General features: G+C 34.8%; 1 long non-coding RNA gene across 9 annotated transcripts in view; it reads left to right on the top strand.

Annotated features, from left to right (window-relative positions):
- LOC111768599 (uncharacterized) overlaps positions 1–26,802 on the top strand; it is a 110,694-nt gene that overhangs the window by 70,141 nt on the left and 13,751 nt on the right. For 6 of the 9 annotated variants that reach the window (XR_011427988.1, XR_011427987.1, XR_011427993.1 and 3 more), the window contains 3 exons: positions 20,903–20,969; positions 21,345–21,427; positions 25,945–26,069. This is a non-coding gene — a long non-coding RNA (uncharacterized lncRNA). Of the gene's footprint in view, positions 1–20,902; positions 20,970–21,344; positions 21,428–25,807; positions 25,899–25,944; positions 26,070–26,802 lie in introns of all 9 variants that reach the window. The other 3 variants (XR_011427991.1, XR_011427989.1, XR_002801044.2) reach the window with 2 other exon arrangements.

A 26,802-nucleotide genomic window follows, 5' to 3' on the forward strand; every position in this document is an offset into this window, starting at 1 on the left:
GTATCCCTTAACAAATTATTGCAGTTATAGTTATTTTTACTACTTTTGTCTTTTAGCCTTCATACAAGCTTTCTAGGTGATTAATCTATCACCTTTAGAAAATTAGATCTAGAATTTTGCTGTATATTTGCCTTTGCTAATGAGATTTATACTTTCATATGTTTTCTTGTTACTAATTAGCACACTTTATGTCAGCTTTAGAAAGTCCCTGTAACGTTTCCTGTAAGCTCAGTCTAGTGGTGATGAACTCCTTTAGCTTTTGCTTTCTGGAAAACTCTTTATCTCTCCCTCAGTTCTGAACCACCTCTTTCCTGGGTCGAGTATTACTGGTTGTAAGGTTTTTTCTTTTAGCTGTTTGTCTCTATCATGCCACCCCCTTTTGGCCTCAAAGTTTCTGCAGAAAAATCTGCTGATGGTCCAATGATGATTCCTTTGTATGTAACAAGTGGCTTTTCTCTTGCTGCTTTTAAGACTCTTTCTTTGCCTTTGACATTTTGGTTATATTTCTTTGTGTGGGTCTCTTGGATTTCTCTTATTTGGAACTCTCTGGGATTCCTGGATCTTAATGTTTATTTCCTTCCTCTGGTTAGGGAAGTTTTCAGCCATTAAATCTTCAAGTAAGTTTTTTGCCTCTTTCTCTCTTTTTTCTCCTTCTGAGACACCCAAAATGGAAATGTTGGTCTGCTTGATGCTGTCCATAAGTCCCCTAAGCTATCTCCCTTTTTTAAAATTCTTTTTCTTTCTGTTACTGTAAATGGGTGAATTCCACTTCCCTGACTTCAAAGTTCACTGACCCTTTCTTCTGCTTCATCTAGTCTGCTGTTGAACCCCTCTAGTATACTTTTCAGTGGAGTTATTCTAGTTTTCAGTTCTGTGACTTCTATTTGGTAATTTCTTATATTTTCTGTTTCTCTGTTGAAGTTCTCACTATGTTCCTCCATTCTTCTCTGGAGATCGGTCAGCATCTTTATGACCACTATTTTGACCATGAGTATAAGTCTCCCTGGCCCCCAGAGCCAGTGATGTAGACTTGTCCCCTGGCAAGCAGTCACAGTACTTAGAGTGCCAGATGAGTGTACAAGCTTCTTTCTGGGAGATACTGGCAACCTGGAATGAGGCAGAGGGAGAGCACAAAGATGGGGCCCACCAGTTTCCGTCCTTGGAAAATACCTCAAGGGGTCTTTAACTGTGTGCCAAACTAGAAGTCTGCACCTCAGGCCAAAGCTCCAGGACAAACAAATAGACCTTTTGCACAGAAAGATTGGAGGTATGTTTTAGTGTGCCATCTTCACTGTGCATTGGAGGTGGTAGCCAGCCAAGACTTGTCTCTCTGTTTGATCTGAAGCTCCAGTGGTACTCCAGAATAGCCACCAATGGCGACCAGAGCTATGCAAATAAGGCGCATCCTCTTGGCAGCAGCCACATAAATCAGGGCACCAGACGTAAAAACCAAGGCACTAGACATGTGTACAAGCATCTCTCCTGGAGACAGTGGTGCTCTGGATTGCAGTAGAAGGAGACAGAAAACACAGCTCTAACCTCTGAGGTCTCTAGAGAGGATGACAGTAGCCTTTAGATGTGTGTTTAAATAGAAGCCTGGTCCTCAGGCTGCAGCTATGAAGATAAGTTAATAGGCCTCTTTCAGAGAAATACTGGGTACCTCTGTTGCCTCTTGTTGTGCCCTGGGGATATTGGCCAGCCAAGAACTATCTCTCCATTTGTTACAGTTCTGTGGGACCCAGGAACGCAGGCCCCACTAACCGCCAGTGCCAGGCTACCCCTGGCAGTAGCCACAAAAATTCAAGTGACAGATGAAGGTATAAGCTCCTTTCTGGAAGATACTGGTGAAAAGAGAGAGGTAGAGGGAGAGCACCAAAGTGATGTCCACTAGCCTCCATTCCCCGAGAGCAGGTCAGTAAGCCCATAGATGTGGAGGAAACCAGAAGCCTGCAGTTCAGGCTGGAGCTCCAGTGTAAGGAAATAGGCCTGTTCACAGTAGGAGTGAGGTGTGTTTCAGTTTGTTTTCTGTGCAATGCTCTGCAGGGAGTAACTGGCCAAGAACTGTCTCTCAGATTATTAGTCTCATGGGACCCTGGAATGCAAGTCCCACTGGCCCGCAGAGCGAGGGGAACAAGGTGCATCCCCTGGGTGGGTAGTTACAAATATTGCACAATTATTTTGTACAGAATTCTCTCAGCTATCACTCCACATCTAGGAATTTTGTTTTCTTTGTACAGGGAGGGCATCTTTCACTTTGGAGTTTTTATCTCCTGTTTTCAGGAAGAAGAGGGTTGATGTAGATTAGAATGCCCTGCTTACCATCTGCTGTTTTACATGTGCCTTTAGTTCAGAAAAATTTTTATGCCAATGTGACATGTTTTGAGGTGGCATATTCTACCGTACCCTGCACAGTTGAATGGGAAACTTCACTTCTGAGATCCAGGACTTCTAAATCCACAGAGCCTAAAGTTGGGGCCTCAAAGGACGGATCTCAGAGACACAGACTAGAGTACTCACTACACTCTGAGTGTACTGCTAGCCACTCTGCCTAGCATTAATGTGCCAGGAGTGGGGAGCACATCCCAAGGTAGGCCTACCACTTCCTTCCCCAAGAATTTAGAATTGGCTTGGTTCCCTTTGGGGATTAACTACGAACTTGAGCACCATCAGAGACTATTTTCTCCTATGTGGTACAAACCAATTTACTAAAATAAGGAAAAGCAGATGCACTAAAGGAAGCAGAGAAGAGAGCCAGCGAGAAAAGAATCCCTGAGTTGCCCACAACCTCTGATCTTCCATCCAGCTATTTCCTGAGGCCAATCCTGAGTGACCATCGGTTTCATTACCCCTACTCCTTATATTAATTTCTCTTTGTGCTTAAACTTACTCAACTGGTCTTTTGTGAGAAAATTTAATGACTTTTCCATAGCAACCTGCCCTTTCACCTTTAAGTAATTGTGGAATGAGACTTAACATCCAAGATACTTTGAAAAATTAGAATGAATATTGGAGTTGGCATTTGATATGACTGGTGAGCTATTTTTAAAGTGCACATTAATAATAAGTCACCTGTTACTAATGCGGTCCCCTACTGGGATAGAAGCAGCACTTGGAGCAAAAAGAAAAAGCCAGTTTCATTTAGAAAGTTACTATAAACATAAATATTAAGTCAGGAAAAAGAAGCATGCTTTTGTTTATTTCATTTCTCGTTTTACTCAGAATTCTATCTGGTCATTTAAAAAGAATAGAAAAATGATGTAGTTTTAGATTCAAAATAATTTCACTTAGTTGTTTTAAATATCTTTGCTTTGGGAATAAGACTGCTGGGCACTGGGCAAAACAGTCTATTTCACGGTCTGTATTTTTCTTTTTCTCTTTTGAAAAATATTGTATGTGTTAAGAAACTATAATTTGGATAAAGCTTTATCATTACCTACTATTTTGCAAGGAGTTCTACTATATTTATAACAACTTGATACCCTCAGAATACCAGGTCAGAGAGTAGGTGGCAAGATTGCTATAAAACGTAAAACCATTATTACACACTTAGTTTTGTGCTTCCCTTTAAATATATGATTTCATTACTATATAATTTCTTTGAATAATGTGTTAAGTAGAAAAGACTCAGTAATAATATCATGGTTTTGCCCAGGAGCCTCCACTGAAACAAAGTGGCACATATTTGTGCCTGCATTACTCGGCAGTATGATGGATGATGGCAATTACTGGAAAGAACAATATTAGTTTTACAGTTATTGTTATTAACTTAAAGTGCTAAGAATAAAATCCCATATTTCACTAGATACTCCAATCGCCACCAAAATATGTGACAGAGGAACATTTTATAATCCCTATATTTTACACTGGCTGCACAACTAGAAATTGGCAGAGTCAAATCATTTATATCTCCTTATTACCAGCTTGCAGAAGCCATTGAGAATATGGAACTAGTGATGGATATTTTTGTGACAGATGTTGTTTTATTCTCTCCCACTGTATTAAATTTACTATACGGCGGTTCTACTGCAGTTTATTAAAGTTTCACAAAGAGATTCGCAAAAGAATAGCAAGATGCCCAACTTGCTTACCCTTGTTTCCCATTGAGAAAAACCATTTACTTATTTATAAATTAGGAATATCATAAATATGGGATATACATGTGGCCGGTAAATATTTAAGGAGACAATCTAAGCATTTCCTAAATTCCAGACATTTAGACAAACTGTTACAAAGTCTTCCTTCTATACATAAGATAAACATCTAAATAAAAGTGTCATCCATACAGTCCAGATAAAAGCAATTAATAAAGCATTAACAAAAATATTTTCTGTTTTCTAAAAAATATTGTATTTCACGTTATAGATAAGCAGACTTGTAGAGGAGCTGTGAGCTTAATTTTGGAGCAGACTTCCTCAGTTTCAGTCCCAGCCTACCACTTGCTATGTGACTTTGGGAAATTTACTTAACTTCCCTGTGCTTTATTTCCCTAATTTATAAAATAGGGAAAATAATGTTTACTACTTCACAGAATGTTATGAGGATTGAATGAGTTTATATAAGTAATGCATATAGAATAATGCCTGGCACAACATTTGCACGATTTAAATGTTAGCTGTAATGTTTAGTAATCAAGAAAACTAGCACCAAAGATGGTGCAGACTATAAAATAATAATGATCATTCATGGACTAAAATTTTTTAAATATATTAAGATCTGATTTCAACCTAAGATATTTTAAATAAATTAGCTACCCAGGATAAACCAGATTCCCTGGAGCTAGCACACGGCTTAAATGGTTACAAGGTCGTTACTGACCAACATTTTAAACTGCTATCTGATCTTTCAGTAAGTTCTTTTGGAGTTTTCATTGTTAGTTAGACAAGCTACATTGTAACTGCTCAGAATATTTGGGTTCACTCTGGAGCCCTCGCCTTACGAAAACCATTTTGCACATCCATTTTCCGTAACTACCACATAAGGCAGCAATCCATTACAAAGAAATATTTGTAACAGAAACTATCTCAAACAATTTGAAAGCTATTATGGCTTGCATTGAGATTTTTCTCTGAAAATGTGCAGGATAAAGGAATCAAAGAATATATACAAAAGTAATGATGATGATAAAGTAGAGCGTGTGAAAAGAGGCTGCCTCTGCGAGCACACCACCTTTCTGTGGAAGGGCTTTTCAGATGAGCTAGTGGCAAGTTTTATCAATGTTTTTGGCGAAAAAAAACATGAGGCCCGTGTATTCTTTTTCACTGGACTTTGTATACTCGTTGTGAAATACACTCTAATTAAGCTCATTCACCACTGAAACCAGATTACCCTCTACCTTGCTTTCCTCTGCTGTAGAGTGTGCAAACTTAAATCCTTTTCTTTTAGCCACTTTCCAGCTAGATGTAGCTTGTGAGATAGTTGGGCGATTAAATGGTAAGCATTCATTTGCTGATAGTGTCTTTCCTTCTAGATAAAAAGTCAAATGCTTGCAATGAAAAGGCATGTGGCCCTTCTTTCTTCTTCCTGGCTAAAATGGGGACATGAAGCTGGAGGTGAAGTAGCCATCCCGCAGCCTGGAGGATGTAAACATGAGGATAAAAGTCGAAAAGATGGAGTCATGTACCATGAGGATACCCTTGAATGGGTGCACCAGACCTAGAAATGCCTGTCTCCAGACTTGCAGTTAAATTAAAAGATAAATGTCTTCTTTAGTTAAGCCACTCTTTATCAGGGTCTATGTTATAACTTTTAGACCTAGGTTTATCAATGCCCTTCCTTATCTTTTCTACCTACTTACCCTTCCTAAAACACTAGATAAGAGGAAAGAATCATTCTAGTCAAAGCACACAGTTCTCTTAAAAATATTAAAATAGAATAATAAGGTATCTGACTGTTTTTAATTTTCATCAGCTTTAAATATTTATCGCATAGTCATAGAAGAGCAGTAGAATAGGGTTTGAGGTTTTAATACTGTCTGAATATTTAGCATACAACTTATTTCCATGGAGGTTCTATTTCTGCTGCTTCTTGAGAAAATAGAAAATTATTATGTTTAATTGTAGAATCACTCATGTTTTATTTTTGCAACAAAATTGCAGGCCACTTAGAACCAGATAATTTTGTTTTTTCCCCACAGATTCTAGTGTAGAATTGTGAACAAAGTACATGCTCAATAAATTATTAATGAGTGAATACAGTGAATGGATAAACTTAATTGATCAATATTTTAGTTCTATGAAAAACAATAAAATACTCACAATGCATGCGTGTAATAAGCACATTTTAACCATTAATATCTACATTGTACTCTTTTTGCTGAAGCAGGATATTAAGCCACCAAATACATTGAATGGAATTCTTCAACATTTGCTTGTAAACATGTAAGTGCTGTATTTGTCAGATCTGGTTATTAAGATGGCAGAAATATGGGCCAGCCCAGTGGCGCAGCGGTTAAGTGCACACGTTCGCTTCGGTGGCCTGGGGTTCACCAGTTCAGATCCCAGGTGGGGAGGTGGCGCTGCTTGGCAAGCCATGCTATGGCAGGTGTCCCACATATAAAGTAGAGGAAGACGGGCATGGATGTTAGTTCACGGCCAGTCTTCCTTAGCAAAAAGAGGAGGATTGGCAGCAGATGTTAGCTCAGGGCTAATCTTCCTCAAAAATAAAATAGATGGCAGAAATAACTGGAATGATTTTTTCACATAATTTTATTTATTCTTCAGTAATCAACTGGTAGCTGGTTATCCAGTTTGCTATTTAAAAGAATAAAGAGTGTGTCTACAACTTACCTATTATCAATTTTCATCTGATAGAAGTTTATGAGCAGTGTGACTATACTCATTGAGCTATTTTTAAAGAGATGTAGTCTTAAAGTATGGTTTACATAAATGATTCTTTAGCCATCTTTGAAACCCTTGAATCTATGACTTTATCTGAAAAGGAAAAAAATCAGTAGTTCAACAAGGTTTTGCTCTACATTTTATCCTAAAGCAGGTTCTAGTTTTGTGAGCTTTAAGCTTATAATTATATACAAAATATACAAATTTTGTTTATATACTTTAAACCAAAGAATGCAAAATTATCTTAGAAGCACATTTTGTAAAAACATATGACCTCTACAAACATGGTATTCCATTTCCTCCTAGGGTGGGGCCCTGCAGTTTAAAATTCATTACTTTCACTTTGAATCTATAATAAATATTAATGTGACTACTGATAATAATGTTTTGTGTTAGCCATATTTCTCTGAGATGCCTGAGTTGCCTGCATACTTTTATGTTGAATGAGAAAAATGTAATTGACTGCTAGAAATATCAACTCTGAAGCCAAAAGAAGAGCTGTTTTATTGAGCAGGAATACATTCATTGAGCATCATGCTACATGCAGTACCTATGTTAGTGACCTAACCAACCGTTGCTGGAGAATTATCATCTTACGAGCAACTAAAGCTAAAAAGTTTTAGAAACTTATGCAAATGTTAGCAAATGTTAGCAATTGTGTACCACAGCCAATTGTGCCTTCTGCTCTAATTGATATTAAATTTCCACAAAATACTTTCTTGTATGTTCCAAAATTGTATGCTTAAAATATCTATGAAAGTTGCCTTATCCCAAGAAGTCATCTATTTCTTACTCTCCAAAGTAGCTCTGAAAAATGCGAAGCATATATTATTTCTATCTTTGTTCAATTCAACTGACTTTAGAAAGCATTGTCTTTTCAAAATAATAGAAAAAATAGATCGCAAAGATAAAGTATTCCTCACCTCTAGCCTGAGTTTACTTGACATGAAATTTGAACTCAGCAAACTGCTATGGCATTGAACCTTGTTCACTGTTGTCTTTTGTCATAATGTGATTTAAAATAAAACGTATACTTCTTAACTCTTGCATGCTTCGGCAGCAAATATATTTTTTGTATTTTTACTTGGTGCAATCGGTTAAACTTGTCAGTTTACCCACTTCTGTTCCTTATCTGTATCTTATGAAAAATTACACTATAAATCCATGTTACGGGCATTTAGTGAACTCAGAGCATTATGTCTTATTTAACTTAGGCGTTTTCCTATGTTATTAACGTTATCATTAAGAATTTCAAATTGAAAGCTAAAAACAATTGAGTTAGCTGTTTTCATTGGGATCTTTTCACTTATATTTCATACTTAGTCCCTAAAGAATACTCTTCAGAATCATAAGAGCCAGTATGCATTTATTGCTACTGTAAATCAATTGCTAATTAATTCCACGGGGTACAGATGGGTTTCTCTTTCCCATGAAGTTTACTACAGAAGTTTTACAAGCTACAAACTGCCATGGAGGCTACAGCAATATATTCTTTGCTATGTTATTCTGTGTCCTTCTTGTTCTCCTGAGGCCTGATCCTGCGTTCTATGTGAAGTCAATGAGTGGCAAAAGTTATTTTAAGGACAAAAAATATATTCCTGATCTTTCCTGTACAAATAGTGTTTGTTGTATTTTTTGTTATTTTGGAAGGTAGTTGGATAATTTAGAAATGCTATTTATTGGATTTATTACTTACTTGAAAGACTAATTATTAAATCTGTCGTTACATGAAACTGACTATACAAAGTGATATATAGGATAAATTTAAGATGAAATTGTCTTTTCTTTAACATACAGACTGGATTTATATTTCTTATAAAATTAGGGTCTTGACAACTAGTTAATAAGTCCTCTAATTCTTAAAATTTTCTATTTTAAATCGTGGCCCATTTTCACATCACTCATTTACGTTCAACATAAAAATGACAATAACAATGAAAACTCTTAACCTGTGCATGTTTTTCATATCAAAGTATTGTAATAACAGCAAATGACTAAGGAATTATTAGAGATCGACATTTTGTTGATTTTCTGTCTTTGGTTGTTGATCCTTTTAGAATTTGCCTCACACTTTTAAGGAAAGATTTGTTCTATGCCACTTGCTCTTCACATTTGTATGCATTTCTAAAGAAGTGTTATCATCTCAAAGATTGTCATTTAAAGATCAAACTGAAGTAAAACAAAAACTAAAAACCTGAAAGACAATTATGTCTCATAACTGGTAACTCATAATTCATCTATAATTAAGATGCTCAATGAAAAAAGTAAATATTTAAAACATGTAAGAAATTATAATTTTAACAACACATGTTAATTATAAATTTAACAACACAAAAGAAAATAAAGTACAACATAGTTGGCCATATGACATTTATTTTGAAATGTATTTTAACCTTCAATAATGCCTTAATATAAAAATGTTTCTCTCTTTCTCCCATCCTCCTGGTGGCCGCCATCAGTAATTTAGCATGTGTCTTTCAAGATATAATTTTCTGTGCATGTTTAAGTATATGTAGATGGTAGTGGCATAGATATGAATATTATGTCTATTTTAATTTTTAAAGATATATTGAAAAATGTTTTATACAAACAGAATCACATCATGTCTTAGTTTATTCTCCAATAAATTTCACCATCATTCTTTTTAAACAGAAAGATTATCATATATGCTAATTATATATAGATTGCCCAATATGCATCATTTTATTGTCCAGTTTTTTCATAACATATTAAGCATTGGCTTTATATAAAGTTAAGATTTTATAATCTCTATTATAAGTTTTTTCATTGCATATTATCATATAGTTAAGAAACTTTAAATTGTTTCTTCTTATTAGGGATCACATTTTCTCAGGAATGATTTAGTGCAGTGCTAATGATCAGAAAACTGATTCCAAGAGTATTTGGACATGCTACTCATACCACCTTTAACCTTTGACTATTAATTGCTCTTAGACTACTAAGCTAAGGTTTTCTTAGCATTGTGAACTGAAAACTGGTCAAAGTATACAATACTACTTTATCCCACTTAAAATTTAAATAGCAATTACAAACTGATGCGTTCATTTCTTGTCATTGGGGAGCTTTCTCTTGCTGGGTCGTCAGTAGATGGCAGGCTTGGATTACACATAATCGGAATGCAGTGCGGTGTGCTTGCTTGTTATAATATGAATACCCATGTACAGAGCTTTCTGTTGTTTCTGTGTAAAAAGAAATACAAAAAATAGTTTGTAATTTTTTGTAGTCAAATAAAATTATTTGTTGAATGAGCTTAAAAGCTACATGACTGTCACATTTGTGATTGTTCTTATAATTTTTTCGTCTATATTTTAAAAATCACTACCACAGGAACACTAATATTAATAATTACCAAAAAAAATTGGTAAGATTTTACTGTAATTCTTTTAAATGTTCAAAAAAGACATGCTAAAGACTTTTAGGAAAAAATGTATTATAAGAACTAATCCATATGGAGCATATAAACCCTTCAAACTTAATATAAAATGCATACAAAACAGCTTATTTGAAAACACCTAACATTAATACTCAAAATTTTTGAGAGGTCTGGATGAAACTTGAATGAAACAATCTCTGTATGAAACAATCTCTTACTATAAAAAGATAAATTCAGTAACATTATTTTGCACTAGATATAATGCGGGAAGTAACATTGTCATATATTTATTTTTTCATTTCCAAGTGGAATGAGTTTGAAAGAAAGTTAGACAGACACCTGAGGACACGGGCAGGGCCAGGCAGATTTACCGTGGACAGCATTACTATGCCCTAATACAGTCTTTTTAGTGATTATTCTGGCTCAAGGTTGTGGCCAAAGAGGAAGTTATAAAGCATACGAGGAAATTCTCCTCAGTATATTTCTGACAGAGCAAGCCAGAGGTTGTTACACCTGGTAAATTTTTCGCATTCAGTTACACCTGGTAAACTTTTCACATTCTCTTTCTATTTTTTCCCTGTGGTGTCTGAGATGAGCTCCCACTGCACTGACTTTGAGGAAAAACCTGCCTTTGTACTGCAAACTGAAGTAACAATTATTAGTAGAGAGAAAAGCAGACAGAGTTTCCACAACACCGTTGGGTTTTATTTATTACCTCTTTTGTTTGTTTGTTGGCTTACTTTGTGTGCTTTTCTGAAATTCACACTGCTAGCTAGAAAACGCTACATCCACTCTCAGAATACAGGCGCTCAGAATTCGACCCTCCTGGTGCACTAATCGTCTTTGCTCTCCATTCACATCACGCATATTGTTATCGCTGTTGTTTTTGTTGATGTTTAGCTTTAATTTCATGAAAGTGAAATTCATATTCACTTTGCTGAAAGCTACAAAAGCTAATATCACTCTTTTCCAGTGACAATCTCTAGTGAACTTTTTTTCACCTAGGGTCTGCAAAAGCTATACATTTTGCCCAGCATGTTTACTCTTTCAGCAACTACCTCTATTTTTCCCTGTTCTCCCCTGGGTGTACGGGAGGGGGGCAGTGCTCACAGTGGTTGCCTGTTTCTAAATCTTTGCTATTCAAACTGTGGTCCACAGATCAGAAGCTTTGGCACCACTTCGGAACTTGATAGAAATGCTGAATTATCTGCACTTAACAAGATCCACAGGTGGTTCATATGCCCATTAAAGTTTGGAGTATCGCCACCACTCTATACCTCTCTGCAAACCGAAAACAAGAAGTGAAAACCAAAACAAAACCTTAGCCCATTTGGATTTGCTAAAGTCCACTAAAGGTCATGCCCAAGGAAGGGCAATGGCAAAGGGATTTCTCTTCAGCCAAGCATTATGTATGTGATCACCTACTACATTTTGGGGTAACACCAGCTGCATTTTCAAAATGACTACATCCTGGGGAAATAAACTCTCTTGCATAATTCAATGGATGTATGTGAATAATGAAACTCATTATTACATCTCCTGCCTTACAAGACAATAGTAGGGTGCTCCAGTGTGACAATCTTGGGTAAAACAGTTTATAGACATGTTTTCAAACAATTTCTAATGCAACGTGGAAGTTACACTATTGGTTTTGTTCATTTTCAGATTCGAGTGTCCTCCCTTTACCCAACAAAATCCAAGGGAATTCTCATATTGGAATTTTCCCCTTTAGTGAAAATTCTATAATGATCTTAGATGTCATTGCAGAGAATGTATAATTAATGGTGTTAAATGGTTTGTAAGGGAACATTTTATCAGAAAGTACAAGCGAGTAAATGAACTCATAAAATTCAATTCTACGCTTCAATTTCAAATACAATGTTAAAATCTCTACTCTTCAAAACCCTATAAAATGACTTTCTGACCTCTATTATCTTAGATTTAATACAGCAATTTGACTGGGTCATCTCATCTACATTGTCAGAAACCATGCTATTTTGTAGTTATCTAATTGTTGTTCTATTTCCATTTTGATTATTTTATTCTCTGTTATTATTTTAGCTTTGGCCTCAGACACATCCTTTCATATTAAAATTGCATTTGATTAGCTTTCAACTTTCTCAGAGACACATGATGATAGGGTTTAAATCACTGTATCTTTCTATGTTATGGCCTATTTCTTCGTTCTAATTCAAGTGACAAAATTGCTGTTTGATAACTATTATTATCAAATATTTCAGCATGTGAGTTGCTGCTATTCAAGGAAGTTTAAGTCAACAAACATGTACTTAACAAATACTAGTGAAAAATTATTCATAATGTTATAACATTTTGTAATATTTGATCTGGAAGACTGGTTCCAGACATACAAAAACGTGTGTTAATGGAACAGGAACCTGATTCCAGATAGGCAACTTGACATTCTCAGGGTCTCACTGTCACTTTGCATGAGCTAAGCCAGAAACTATTGGTCGATTCCTTATCAGTTTTTTTTTTAACACTGAAATCAACCAAACTATTTTTAGCCCCCATTTATTTAACTTGGATAATCAAAATGAGTTTAATAAAACCCTGTCAACCAAATATCACATTATGCACAATAACATGTATCTTGAAGGTTGTATTAAATGGAAGATGAATCTGGATAGCTAAGAGACTTAGAGGTCATAGCTCAATGTAAAATCACCATGGAAACAGCTTTCATGGCCAGTTTGTGGGGAGATGTCAAAAGGCAGTAACCTATGACTTCTTTTTTCCAAAGCCCTGTCTATGAAGGTTACAGGTTCTGTATCTGCTTTCATGATGACATTTGTCTATGTTTTTGTAGATTTCTATTCTGACAAGCACAAAACCCTGCACTAAGTTGAACTTGTCCTTTGTGATGAGGCTGTTGAACAGAAGAGCAGCATAGCGGTCTGTCTATTCTTGCTCTACATTCAGCTAAATGCTAACTTCGATCCCTTTGAGACGGTGAACAAGCTGAACTTGGAGAGTGTTCTCTCTCAGTATCCAAGCTTCTTCAGGGAACCATGTGGTGAAACTTCTTGATTAAGGTCATGTTCTTAGTCCATGGCATGGATTTTTCTATAATCTAAAAGATAGCTATCTATCTAAAAATCTACATAGAAATAGGTAAAATAATACTTGAAGATTTTCTAAATCAAATACATAAAAAATTATAATTTAGATAGTAGTTTTGCAGCATTATCTTATATAATTTTACATTGCAGCTTTTATGATAAAATTGTATCTCTTTTGAGTTTCTGTAAATCAGAAACATATCAAAAGAATCCTTTCTTTTTATTAGTGTGAGACTGTATTTTACTGTAAAATAGTATTTCTTATCTGTGCTTTACCTAATGCATAGAATATTTAATTATATTAAAAACCCATCTCTAGGCATTGCAAGCTATCAGCTTTGGATGTTTTATGGATTTAAAAGTATGTAGCTTAGAGTTTTATTTCTGCCAATTATTTATTTATATGCATATACAAATATTTATGTAAAATTTATTTACATATAGTTTCCAGGAGACTCTAGTATTCAGCTTTGTTGACTTGGTTAGAAAACTGTGTCCTTGGATGGGAACTCATATACCAAGACCAGACAGAATTCGTTTTTGCAAACATACTGGTAAATTAAACAATAATATATTATAAAGTATCATTGTAATATATCTGTTCATGGCCTTCTTATATTCTTTAATAAATGCAACTCATTACAAGTGTCACTACCTAACTTTTTGATTCTCAATCTAACATAATTCTACATTTCCAGTTTGCCAATAGATTGCTTAGTTCAGGGATAAATTTTAAATCATGTTGATTAGATAACCTTGAAATTTTGCAGATTTTTGGATTTTCAAGATTTTCTGTCCCTCCATAAGCGATCTTTCTATTAGACCTAATAAGTAAATTATATTGAGATACTGCATTAATTTTCTTCTTCTAGTGTTGCCTAAATGGGGAAGGCAGTGATAGTATTTCATACTCTTCACCTATAATCTATAGCTTAAAATATTTTACATCTTCAGGGCTGCTTACACTTTAACTTATAGTTATGGTAAGTATTGTAGTGTCAGTACAAGGGTGTACAACTCCAGAAATGAGAAGCTCTCCTCTGGTACTGCACATTCATTTTTTAAAATTTCAGAGATCACTAGTTTCACCTTCAACTGTTTCTAATTATATAAAAAAAAGAATTGAAACCGCTAAGAAAACAGTGATCCTGTTAAAAATTATAAAAAAATGAAAATCCAGACTATTAATTAATTATTCTAACTTGCACAACTTTTCATATTTAAAATAAAATTTTGGGTATCAGGAGAAATTCACATTATTTTTCCAGGACACATATCCCCCAAGAGATCTAAAAGAAATAGCCTATTTTTAAATAGAAAACTTTTTTTTATAGGAAAAAGAAGTATATTTTTACTTAAAATATTCTAGTATTCATGAGAGAGAGATAGCTAACCCAAAGTTCTAATATATCAACTGAAAATTCTGTTGTATTTAGAAGAAATATTTAAATCCTAATATAATCTAAGATGAGAAATGAAATTAGCCAGTAGCTAATAATCAGATTCCCTGGTAAAGCATAAAATTGCTTCATTGGGTTACTATAACTTTTGAAGGGATAGTGACAATTTGCACATCACATATTTGATAAGATCCATTAAGTAACATTATATGTTCTTTAAAAGAGTCATTAGTGAGATGGTTCTGGCTTATTGTTGTTTTTTACCTAATATTTATTATCCACACAGGCATCTGAGTAGAAATTCATTTTGAAACTATAGTGTGTGTATGTATACATGTGTACCTAAATAAAGTCTTTAATATAAAAACCTGACTTCTTTGAATGTGCTTTATTTGACAAATTTGTCTTTAAATCACACAACTAAGCTTCAACAGAAAATTAAAGAATATAAAAGTAATCTCTTTATAAAAGAAAAGTTTAACAAATATATTAAGTTGCTGGAATAACCACAAAGAAAGCAATTACTTCAAGTGACTTTAAAATACAATAATTAGACTTGGATTCCTGGTGAGATTACCCTAATGGTGGGGGCAGGAGGGTTAAAACTGATTTTGGTATCACATTGCTAGTAGTAGCATGGAATTATTTTCCTGAGATAGCAAATGAGCAATTATGTTGTGTCTATTAAATGTGGAAAGAAAAAGATACTGATTATACATATCGTTCTTAATTTAAATTTAAATTTAAATTTTACATTTGAGCTTGTCATGTGTTTTAAAACTTAATGTATATTTCCTAGTTCTATTCATTGAAGTCACCTAGAAGCACTGACCAACCCAAAAGGAATAAGCCCACTAAAACCCACCTCCTGCCTCTAAATATCATTGCTCACATAAAATCCCAGGGATTCTTGGATTTCAGGCGTGGGCAGGAAGTATATAAAATAACTTAGGAATAACCTCATATCAAAAGCAAGAAGACTAGGGAACTTTACAAGGGTCATGTCAAAAGGATGCTGGAGCCAAATTGAATAGGTTATCATGGAAAAAAGTTTGGTATATTTAAGCATCAATAGGGATAAAAAAATGTCAGATTCAAACACATAAAATACTTGAACTGATGACGTTATAAAGGCATTCAAAAACAGCAAACAAAATCTCATTGAGTGATATCTGGAAACAAACTCTATTATTCTGGGAAGTGGCAAATAAAGTTATAGTTAGTTTTCTTCAGCAGTACCAACTAGTTGATGAGAGGAAGATTTTTCTTTATAGCCATTTACCAGTTAATAAATGAAGAAGGAATAAAATACTACCATTTTCAAGCCTTTTTAAAAATAATGAAAATAGGCACAGATAAACTTTTTTTGCTAACACCACGCAAAAGATTTTTATCACTCCCTATGGAAATGTACAACAGCATTACTGAAGGAGTTTCACCAAAAAAAGCCAAATCTTATTTGAATTAAGTCTTCAAATTGATAGGAAATATGAAGGACAGAGATACATGATAAATGACAACACAGGGATGTGATAAACAAAATCCAGACTGGGAAACTTTACAGAATACTCAACTTTGTTTCTTGAAAACAAACAAAATTATAAGGATAAAAGACTTTGTGGGACCTATAAAGTCCTAAAAAAAAGTACTAGCCAATTACAGTGTATGAACTTAATTTGTTTCCTAATTCAAATATACAAAGTGATTAAAAAAGTTTAAAGACAGGGTCATCATGATATTGACCCTGAGACTTAAAGTAATTAAAAAGAGAATGAAATATGTAGATTTCATTGAAATTCTCATTTGATTAAATATTTTTAAGAAACACATCTGAGACAATTGGGAACATTACTGAGTGGGTATTTTATAATATTATGGAATTACTGTTCATTTTATTAGGCATTATAACAGTATGAGCATCATGAAAAAAAAAAGTTTCTGTTGGGGGAGGTCATCAAGAAGACATGACCACCAGTTTGACCCATGAGCTGGACCCCGGTAGTTGGAGGGTTCTCACCCCCTCCTCTGTCCTTTCACTATGCATTCCACTTGCCTTCTGCACTCCCAGAAGCTGCTCCAAGGATACAGCCTTGAGACAGTAATGGCGTGATGAGACTATTTGGACTGTGTATGTGATGAACCCAGGTAAGGCCTCTATGTAAACTTTTAAGGCTCTGGCAGGCAGGTACAGAGATCTATTCATCTTTCAGCCACTCAAAACAAGGCTCATAAGTTATTTCCCTTGCTTGTTAAACCTGTCACCTACCAATCTGGAGTGGTCTGCCTCTTTCTTTGGCCTCCCCTTGCCCTCTGTGCACAGGGCCAGTGTGTGAACCAAGAGTACCTAGCCCAGAAATAGAACCAAGCAGATACAGTCAACTAATATTTGACAAGGGAGCCAAGAATACTCAATGGAGAAAAGACAGTCTCTTCAATATATGGTGCTGGGAAAATTGGATATTCACATGTTAAGAAATGAAACTAGATCTCTATCTTATACTACTCAGAAAAATTAACTCAAAATGGATTAAAGACTTAAATATAAGACCTGAAACCATGCAACTCCTAGAAGAAAACATAGGAAAAAAAGCTCCTTGACATGAGTCTTGGTAATAAATTTTTGGATATGATACCTTAAGCACAAACAACAAAAATCAAAAATAAACAAGTGAGACTATGTCAAACTAAAAAGCTTCCACACAGCAAAAGAAACAATCAACAAACCAGTGGAATGGGGAAAAAATATTTGCAAATCAATATCTGATAAGGATTAATATCCAAAACATGTAAAGAATTCATACAGCTCAATAGCAAAAAAAAACAAAACAAAACAGTAATCCAATTATAAAATGGACAAAGGATTTGAATAGGTATTACTCTAAAAAAGATATACAGAAAACCAACAGGTTCATGAAAACGTGCTCAACATCATTAATTGTTAGTGAAATGGAAATCAAAACCAGGATGAGATATTACCTCATGCCTGTGGGAATGGCTATCAACAAAAACACAAGAGACAACAAGTGCTGGCGAGGATGTGGAGAAAATGGAAGCCTTGTGTGCTGTTGGTGGGATTGAAAAATGGTACAGCCACCATGGAAAACACTATGAAAGACTGTCAAAAAATTAAAAATAGAATTTCCATATGATCTAGCAATGCCACTTCTGGGAATATATCCAAAGGAAATGATAATACTAACTTGAAAAGCTATCTGCACCTCCATGTTCCTAGCTGCATTATTTACAATAGCCAAGACATGGGAACAATGCAAGTGTCCATAAATGAATGAATGGATAAAGAAGTTGTGGTATATATATATATATATATATATATATATATATAATGGAATATTATTCAGCCATAATAAAATGAGGGAATCCTGCCATTTTCAACAACATGGATGGAACTTGAGGACATTCTGCTAAGTGAAATAAGTCAAACAGAGAAAGACAAATATTGTATAATCTCGCTTATGTGTGAAATTAAAAAAAAAATAAAAACTTATAGAAAAAGGAATCAGATTTGTGGTTACCAGAGTTAGGGGAGGGAGTTAGGGGAAATGTGGTCAAAAGGTACAAACTTCCAGTTATAAGATAAATTAGCGCTAGGGATGTAATGTACAACATGATGATATGATGATAGTTCACACTGCTTTATGATATACATAAAAGTTGTTAAGAGAGTAAATCCTAGGCGTTCTCATCACAAGGAAAAATTTTTCTGTTTTTTTGCTCTATTTTATTGTATCTATATGAGATAATGGATGCTAAAAATAGAGTATCCATTTATCATAAATGAGTACTGAAGTATTTGCGTGAAATGGAAAGATATCCACTATTTAATTTACCATAATTCACCCCCGATTAAAAAAACAGAAAAAGTAACAAAGGAAGGGAAAATAATAAAGAAGAAGACTATATCGTAGAGCACATAAATAAAACAAGACGGACAAAATAACTGCTTTTGAAGCTGAGTGGTTAGTGCATGGGGATTTTTTTGTTGTTACACTGTTCTTTTTACCTTATATTTGAAATTACCCATGATAAAAAGTAAAAATCAATCAACCAAACAAGAAACAAAAAAATTATGTAGCGTCAGCATCAGAAATAATGATTTAATTGCTTTGAAATAGAACCCCAATATCATTTTTTTAAAATACTTAATTAGGGCTGCTAATCTGTATCCAAGGTTAAGAATGACTACTTTAGGTCTTATGGCAAAGGGGATGTTTTGAGAAGGAAAAGGCATTTCATGAAATAAGATAAATACAAGTAAGTCTCCGTTATATTTCTCCTTTTCTGTTAAACGTTTTATTTTGAAATAACTTTCGATTCACATGCAGTTGTAAGGTAGTATGGTGAGTTCCCAAGTACCCTTTACTTGGTTTCCCCCCATGGTAATATACTGCAAAACTATATAGTTGTTCCTCTGTATCTGCAGGTTGCTCACCTGCGGATTTCGCCAACTGTGAATGGTGTACTATATTTACAATTTATCGTTGGTTGATCCACTAATGTGGAACCTTTGGATATGGAGGGCTGAATAAGGAACTTAAGCATTCGCAGATTTTGATATCTGGGGCGATCCTGGAGCCAACCCATCCTCCCTCTTCCCTCCCCAGATACTGAGGGACAACTGTAGTATAATATCACAAGCAGGATATTAATATTGATACAGACAACATACAGAAATTGTTCACCACCCAAGGGTCCCTCATGTTGTTCTTATTTAGCCAACTGTTCACGCTCTTCCTTAACCCCTGGCAACCACTAATCTGTTCTCCATTCCTATAATGTTGTCATCTCAAGAATGTTATATAAATAAAATAATACAGTATGGAAGCTTTTGGGGTTGACATTTTTCAGTTAGCATGATTCTCTGGACATGCATCCAGGTGACTGCATGTACGTTAAAATTGTTTTTCTCCTGTAGATAAGGTGTCATTTCTCTTTTTTGCATTCAAGATTTTCTCTGTCTTTAGTTTTCATTAGCTTGACTATGATGTGTCTTGACATAGATTTCTTTAGGTTTATCCTGTATGGGATTTGCACAAGTCCTTGAATATGTAGGACTATATGTTTTACCAAATTGAGAAAGCTTTTAGCCATTATGCCTTTGAGTATTTTTTCAGCCCTATCCTCTCTTCTCTTGGGATTCCAATGACATGAATGATCGATTTTTTTGTTATATTTCTACAGGTCCTTGAGGCTCTGTTTATACTTATACACACACAAAACAAAAAACACCAAGAAAATACAGTTTACTTTTCAAAAAGTCATACAAAATTTAAAGATGGGAATAAAAAAGAAATATAAAGCGAATTGCAAAGGTAAGGTCAATCATATCAGTTAATATGAGGAAGTTTCCCTATTTCAAAATTAAAGCAGTATTTATTTAATTTGATATCTGAGAGTGTATTGCTTTTAAAAATAAACTTTTGTTAAAGCATAATTTCAAAAAAATTAAAATCATTGCACTCACCCAGATATAAAATGTACATGTCTTAAAATTTTTATTTAACTCATTATTATTGATCAGTAAGATGTTAGAACCAGATCAAAGGAGAATCTGAAAAACAGACATATTTATAGATCGGGAATATTTCAATACACTTTAAAATTTTTAAAAAATACAGCTTCTTCCACAGTGGGTGAGGGAAGTCAGCTGAACTCCTCACTGATAGAACTTATTTGCATGTTTAGAGACAATAATTATACTGCAATGCTATCAGTTATTTACAATTTACAGAGTTCTAAAATATCTCAAAGGCAACAAAAGAGCGAGGTCCCCATCGGATCAGAATTGATAACCCCTGGGGGTGTATGCTCTGAAAAATGCATAGTTTTCCCCAGAAGTTCATTTTTTTCCTACACTGCTGAGAAACTCATGAAAAAATAATAAAAGTAATATTTATTTAACATTACTTTCTGCAACAACTCGAAGTGATTCTTATATGTTTGCTGCTCAATCCTCACATTAACCCTTTTTGGGAGGCTAATATTATTTTAGCATATTTTCTAAGCATGCTGAATCTAATATATAAAAAGAGAAAGTTCATTGTAAGAAATGCTGGACTAGAGATTTACAGTGAGATGTGATGAGATAAAAATTTTTGGAGTAAATTAGTTTTTGGTGATTCCTTTATTTTGGAAGCTTTGCTTAGAACATCTTTCTCTGGTTTAACTTTCTAGCTTGTTTCGATGACTGGTCCAGTCCACAGACATAGTCAAGTCTCCCACTGGAAATCATGTTTCTGAGGTTTGTTACTCTATATTCAGATGTCAAACTTTCTCATCTTCCTTTATGCACTTGATATAGTAGGAAGAGCACAGAGGCAGAGAGCTGAGAGCTGCTAAAAACATTGTCCTCTATTTTCATAACCACACACACATTTTTGATGGTTGTTATTATTTCTCCCCATTTTCATAAAGTCCCTTTTGTCAAATACAATCAAGAGTGATTAAACTCATCTTGCTCTGTGACAGTTCTTAAATTTCTTTTATCCTGTTAGGTTAAAAATACTTTGCCTTTAACAATGATAACCTTTCCCTGAATCCTGTGCCCGCAGTAAACAATGATGGTTAGTCCCACCAACTTTTGTTTTGTGAAATCTCTCATTCTTTTCTCTTCCAGGAAATGGCTTAGCGAAAGAATCATCTTTCCCTATACGACTTAGATGAAACTCACAGATGACCCCTTTGTTTACCTATGATAAGGTGAGACGCAGACCTTCCACATTTTCATTTTTGGTCTCATAAATGATTAGCTTAACTCTTTGTCCTCCCTTGCTGAAACTAGCTAGACACTGTGTGACTGAATATCTGAAACAGACAATGGTCAGACTACATATAAAATAGATCTCTGACCAGCACTCTGCATCAATGAGCCCAGGAAGCCAACTTACTATCTATGAATCAGATTGGTGGAAAGTCAGACTGTCTCTAACAATCAGTCAAGGAAGCCAAACAATAACCCCTATAACAATCAGTCACACATAGCCAGAACTTGGTTAATAAATGACACTTTCCCTAAATGTTGCTCCACTTTCATTGTAGGACTGACCAGAGAAAGCCAAATATGCAGCCTTAATGAGTCACATAGGATGCCCCACTTCTAGTTATCTTGCCTACAGCATTCCCATGCCAATAGCCTCTGATCAGGACATACGTCAAGCCTTCCCTTTCTTCCATGGTAAAGCTTTACCATTACCCTATCGACCTTTGAGTCACTGCCAAATGCAAGTGATAGTGGCTAACTGACTTGCAATGCAAGCTGTGAATAAATAACCTTTACTTTTTCTTATTTGGGTGGTCTTTGTCAATTTCCTTAACATAGAGATAAACATTTCCTGACTGACTCTGATTCCCCATTTAAAAAAACAATCTTAATTGTAAAATCACTCCACCTATAACTTGCTACTGGTTCCTATAAGAGTCTAAAGCAAAACCACCACACTGATACACTCTGATCTTCTGGGCATCCAAGCATCTGGGGTGCTCTCCCTAATGCAATAGCCTGAATAAAATCATTTTCCACTTTGTCATGAATGGTATAGTCTTCTTACATCCTAAATATGTATTTGCTTAATGAATTTGAAAAGATGTCTCTCAAACAAATTCTTGCCAACTCCATGTAAATGTGTAAATGTGCAAAGAAGGAGACGAAAGAATAAAAGAAGGGCAAGTAAGTAGGTTGGAGAAACGAAGTGGGAAGGGAGGGAAGAAATTCTAAGAAAATGGCAGAGAAATGATTATTCTTTAAAACAAGGAGTTCCTGTGTCTAAACCAAAGAGAAAAGAATATTGAATTTGTAACTACCAATGATATACTCTGTGGGGATTCTGTCTTGCTCCAAGTATTATTTTTTCTATCATTTAAAGAACATATGGGCAACAGCTTCTGCTTTCATTTTATCTTTGTGGCACAAATTAAAGTTGAATATCTCCTTCAAGAAAATATAAATCCAGGCTAAGGAAAGAATTCAGAATAGGATGGTAGTTAATTTTCTGCTCTTTGTACCTTTGCGTTACTCATTCCCCAAGTGGGAAGGAGAAAACTAAGACCGTCATTGTCCACATTTGCTACTGATACATTCAATTTACCCAAGAAAACTGTTTTTTTGTTGTTTTATTTTAGCAACCAGTATGTGTCAGGTGCTGTGCTTGGAACTAGAAATTCAAAGATGAAAACTACTTAGTTATTTCTGCTCCTGAGGAGCTCATACTTCAATTCTGGAGTCAGATTTGGAAAAAAATAAGTAGAAATTCAGTGCACATTTCATCATTTCTCATTTTACAGTATTTTAAATATTTTCATGTTAATTTCATTTTGCTATTGAAAATCCTTATTTTTATCGTTTCTATCGAGTTAAAATTAGCATGTGTCTCTACACATAGAACCACTGCATTCACGTCAAGAGGATCACCAAAAGAAAAACATTTTAGACTAAGGAGAAAATTCGCTCTTTACACAGTTGAATGAATATAGTTCAACAATTTATAAATTCATAATGTGTAACACTCAGACGTACTATTGTCTTTTCAAAACTGTTAACTTTCTTTGAACAATAATGCTGGTACGTAATCCTCATCTACATTGACATCTCCCAAGTTTGAATCACTAACCTCCCTGCTAATAGACTTGACCTTCAGAGATTTGTTCAGTTTGGGTTTGATGAACCCACTATAAAGAAAAGATGCTGCTCCTTTTTGTCTGTGAGTTCATATTAAAATTTCAACTGCATTTAATTCAAGACTATAATGTCACCAATACTTGCTTCTTTCACTGCTGAATGATTTTAATCAGCTGATAACTGAAACTCTGTTACTTGCTCTTGAATGATTCATTTCTTAAGCAAGAATGCATCGTTTTTGGCAAGTTTTATAAAGGAATAACGTGTACTAGTTATCAATAACAATGAAATTCTTAAGTAGTATGCTTGATAAATAGAGACTTGATTATGAGAAATGTAATCTCCTAATTTTTGACAGCCTACTGAGAAAATGATTATCAGATGTGGTGAAAATCTCTAACAAGCACTCACTCAGAGCAATGAAAATCTATACTCCAGCCGTGACTATGTTCCATTTACCATTTTCATCCCCTTCCTCCCCTCTCTTTCCCTTAATCAAGAGGAGAAACACTTTTAAAAGCCATCCACAATCTGTGTGAAACTTTCCAAGGGAAGTTTATTGAATTGTTTTCTCTTCTACTCCCAGTTGTGGTCACATCATAATGACATTCCTTATCCTTCTTGATCTCTTGGTTTATGCTTCTCTAACCCTCTGGTGGGAAAAAAAAGAAAAAAGAACAACTTTCAATCTGGATCCATAGATAATTGACAAAAGGCAAAAAGGAGACTCAATTAGCTCAGATTATTAACAGAGACATGCTACATCTGGTCATGGCTGAGTCTGTTTGTCCAGAAACGTCTATCAAGGAAATGATTAAAATCAAGACCTGGCAGATGTGCACCTGTCCACATATGATCCTGTTTCTCTAATGTATGAAAATGCACTTAGTTTCATTGGAGAATTTTTTCCCCTTAATTATGTGACTTAAAATCAAGATTTGTGAAAATGGAAAATAACCTGGAAAAAGACATCTGTACATGTTTATTTAAGTTTTCCCTCTTGAATCTTGCCTCTGCTGTGCTAGAATGATGTTGAATGAGAAACAATCTGTATTCTTGCCTTTTGCTCATAGCCCTGAAGGAAAACCTGCTGGGATGGGCTGCAGATGGCTGCCTTGCGAGAGAAGAATGTGCCTGCTCTTGGCTGTCTGCTCTGTATGCATGATCAAGTCCCAGTCAATGCTTCATGTGCCTCATTAACTGTGGGACAGGAAGAAATATGATGCTCCCAAAATACATGCCCTTTTCTCCAGCTAAGGCCAATATTATGAAAAGGAAACACTTAAAAATCAGAAGTACTGTTAGCAAAAACGTTTTACTACCAAACTCAGTCTCCCTTTATTGACTGAACAGTGAATAGCTGACAAACTGTTATTAAAGAGGCACTTTCACTCATAACTGACTTGTTTATTTCAAAGTGGATAATACTGAAAGGAAGAATACACTGTAATTTCTTAGGACCCTGAGCATGAAGTGCACAAAGTACTTAGACTGCATGATGTAAAGTCAGAAAGAACAATTTTGAGGGAACCAGAAAGCTAAGTTATCTTAAAACCTCTATATGCCTGTGGCAATTGTGCATTAGAATGTTTACTAAGGAGCATTTTGCTACGCTAAGAGGTCTAAAACAATTTTAAATTTGCTTAGGGTTTCTGAATGTAATTAAAACATTTTAAAATTATTTAAATGAAGATAATTAACATTTATTTAACTTTACTATAACTGGGTGCTTTAAATTTATATATAATTTTATATTTCCAATAATCTTGCAAAGTAATTACCTCATTTTATAGGCAAAGCTAAAACATGTTAAGTCCTTACTCAAGAGCCCTTGAAAAAAGTTAGAGTTGGGTAAACCAAGGCTTTCTCCTTCAGGTAGACGAAAATCTGGAATCTGCTCTGTTGCATCACTGGCTCACTGAGGACGGAGACGAAAGCAAGCTAGAGAAAAGTTTGGCACAGATGATTCCTAATCAATGCACTCTTCCACTTCATAGTAAAGTTTAATTAGACTAGTTAGAATAACCATTTTGTTCAAGTAGTAGGCAAAGAGCAGAGACAAATAGTGATTCTTTGCATTAGAGATTAAAAGCTTTGTTGTTCAATGAAGTAATGTTCATGCTTTTTGTTTTTATTGATTATAATAATCTATTATTATTAATGTAGATTAATAATCTATTATTAATAGATTTGCATTATTAATCAAAATAACGTAACGATTAAAATACAAAATAGAACAGAAGAGCTAAATGAAATGCAGCCATCTACAGCCCAGCCCCAATTCCCAGAGGCAGCTACTCTTAACTCATCTTTGTGGTTTAGTTCCCTTGATTTAATTAAATAACATTTTTATTAATTTTACCTATTATTTACTACATTAAATAACCTCTATTGGCTTCCTGCTAAAATGCATGCTAATTTATATAACATACAATACCCTAATTCTCTTTTCTGCCTCCTCCTAGAATGTTGACAGCTATATTATAACGTAAGCTGCTGCAACGTATTTCTGCAATATCCATTGTTTCATACGATGTTGGTACTTAGAGGAATAAGGTTAGTGTTAATATGGAAATTGTTCATACTTATTTTTTCTCCATAGGAAGGGGGAGGTAGAAAAGCAGGAGGAGAACCATAACAAGAGAAAAAAGCGCTCCAGTCTCCGCTATACCGGCAGGAAGCACTTTCAGCTCCAGTTTTAAGAAAATTAATTTTGAACACCTGGAGGTAGACTGCTCCCATCTTCCTCAAATCCTGGCAGGTTGCTCTTGTTGTGTCCAAAACTCCTCTTCCATCTTCACGTCTCTTCACCATGAACAAGTATTCCCAACGTATTGTTTTTATCCATTTTTAGCATACCCTGAGGAAGCGTCCAGCCTGGGTCATCTCCCAAGGTCTAATTGTTCTTGTCTGTGTTCAGTTTAGAAACTTACATGATTTTGACTTCTCGTTATGCTATTTCTTTCCTTCATACCTTATTCTTAAAGGGTGCAATCTTACAGAACAAATGTTGTTGCTGTTTTTTTTTTTTTTTTTTTTTCCAGTACCACATATATTGTGGTAAGGCAGAAAACCCTCCCTGTTTTAGTTACATTTTGCTTGACTTTGTAAACTTGATATTATACTTAACATCTCTCTTTTTTTGTTCCAACAAATGTCAGGAGCATTCTCTAAATCTCTCTCCCCTTGGTTATTTGAGTATTTAGCTCCTCTACAGTTTCCTCCTCAAACCTTCCTTCCTCTTTTCTTCTCTTATTTTGCTTTTGTTTTCCCTTTCTCTCTGTGTAATTTAGTAGTATTTACTTCTCCATGCTCTGTTTATAGGTAGATCCTAAATGTTGAAAACATCAATAGATTTGCATTATTACGCAAATACCCTTTGCACCAAACCCAAGGGAACCATGTTTGGTCTGTGATTATATTTCCTTTTTCCTGCTTCCAAAGTCACGACAGCTTCGCC

The sequence above is a fragment of the Equus caballus genome, chromosome 17 (genome assembly GCF_041296265.1).
Source record: "Equus caballus isolate H_3958 breed thoroughbred chromosome 17, TB-T2T, whole genome shotgun sequence".
NCBI lineage: Eukaryota > Metazoa > Chordata > Mammalia > Perissodactyla > Equidae > Equus > Equus caballus.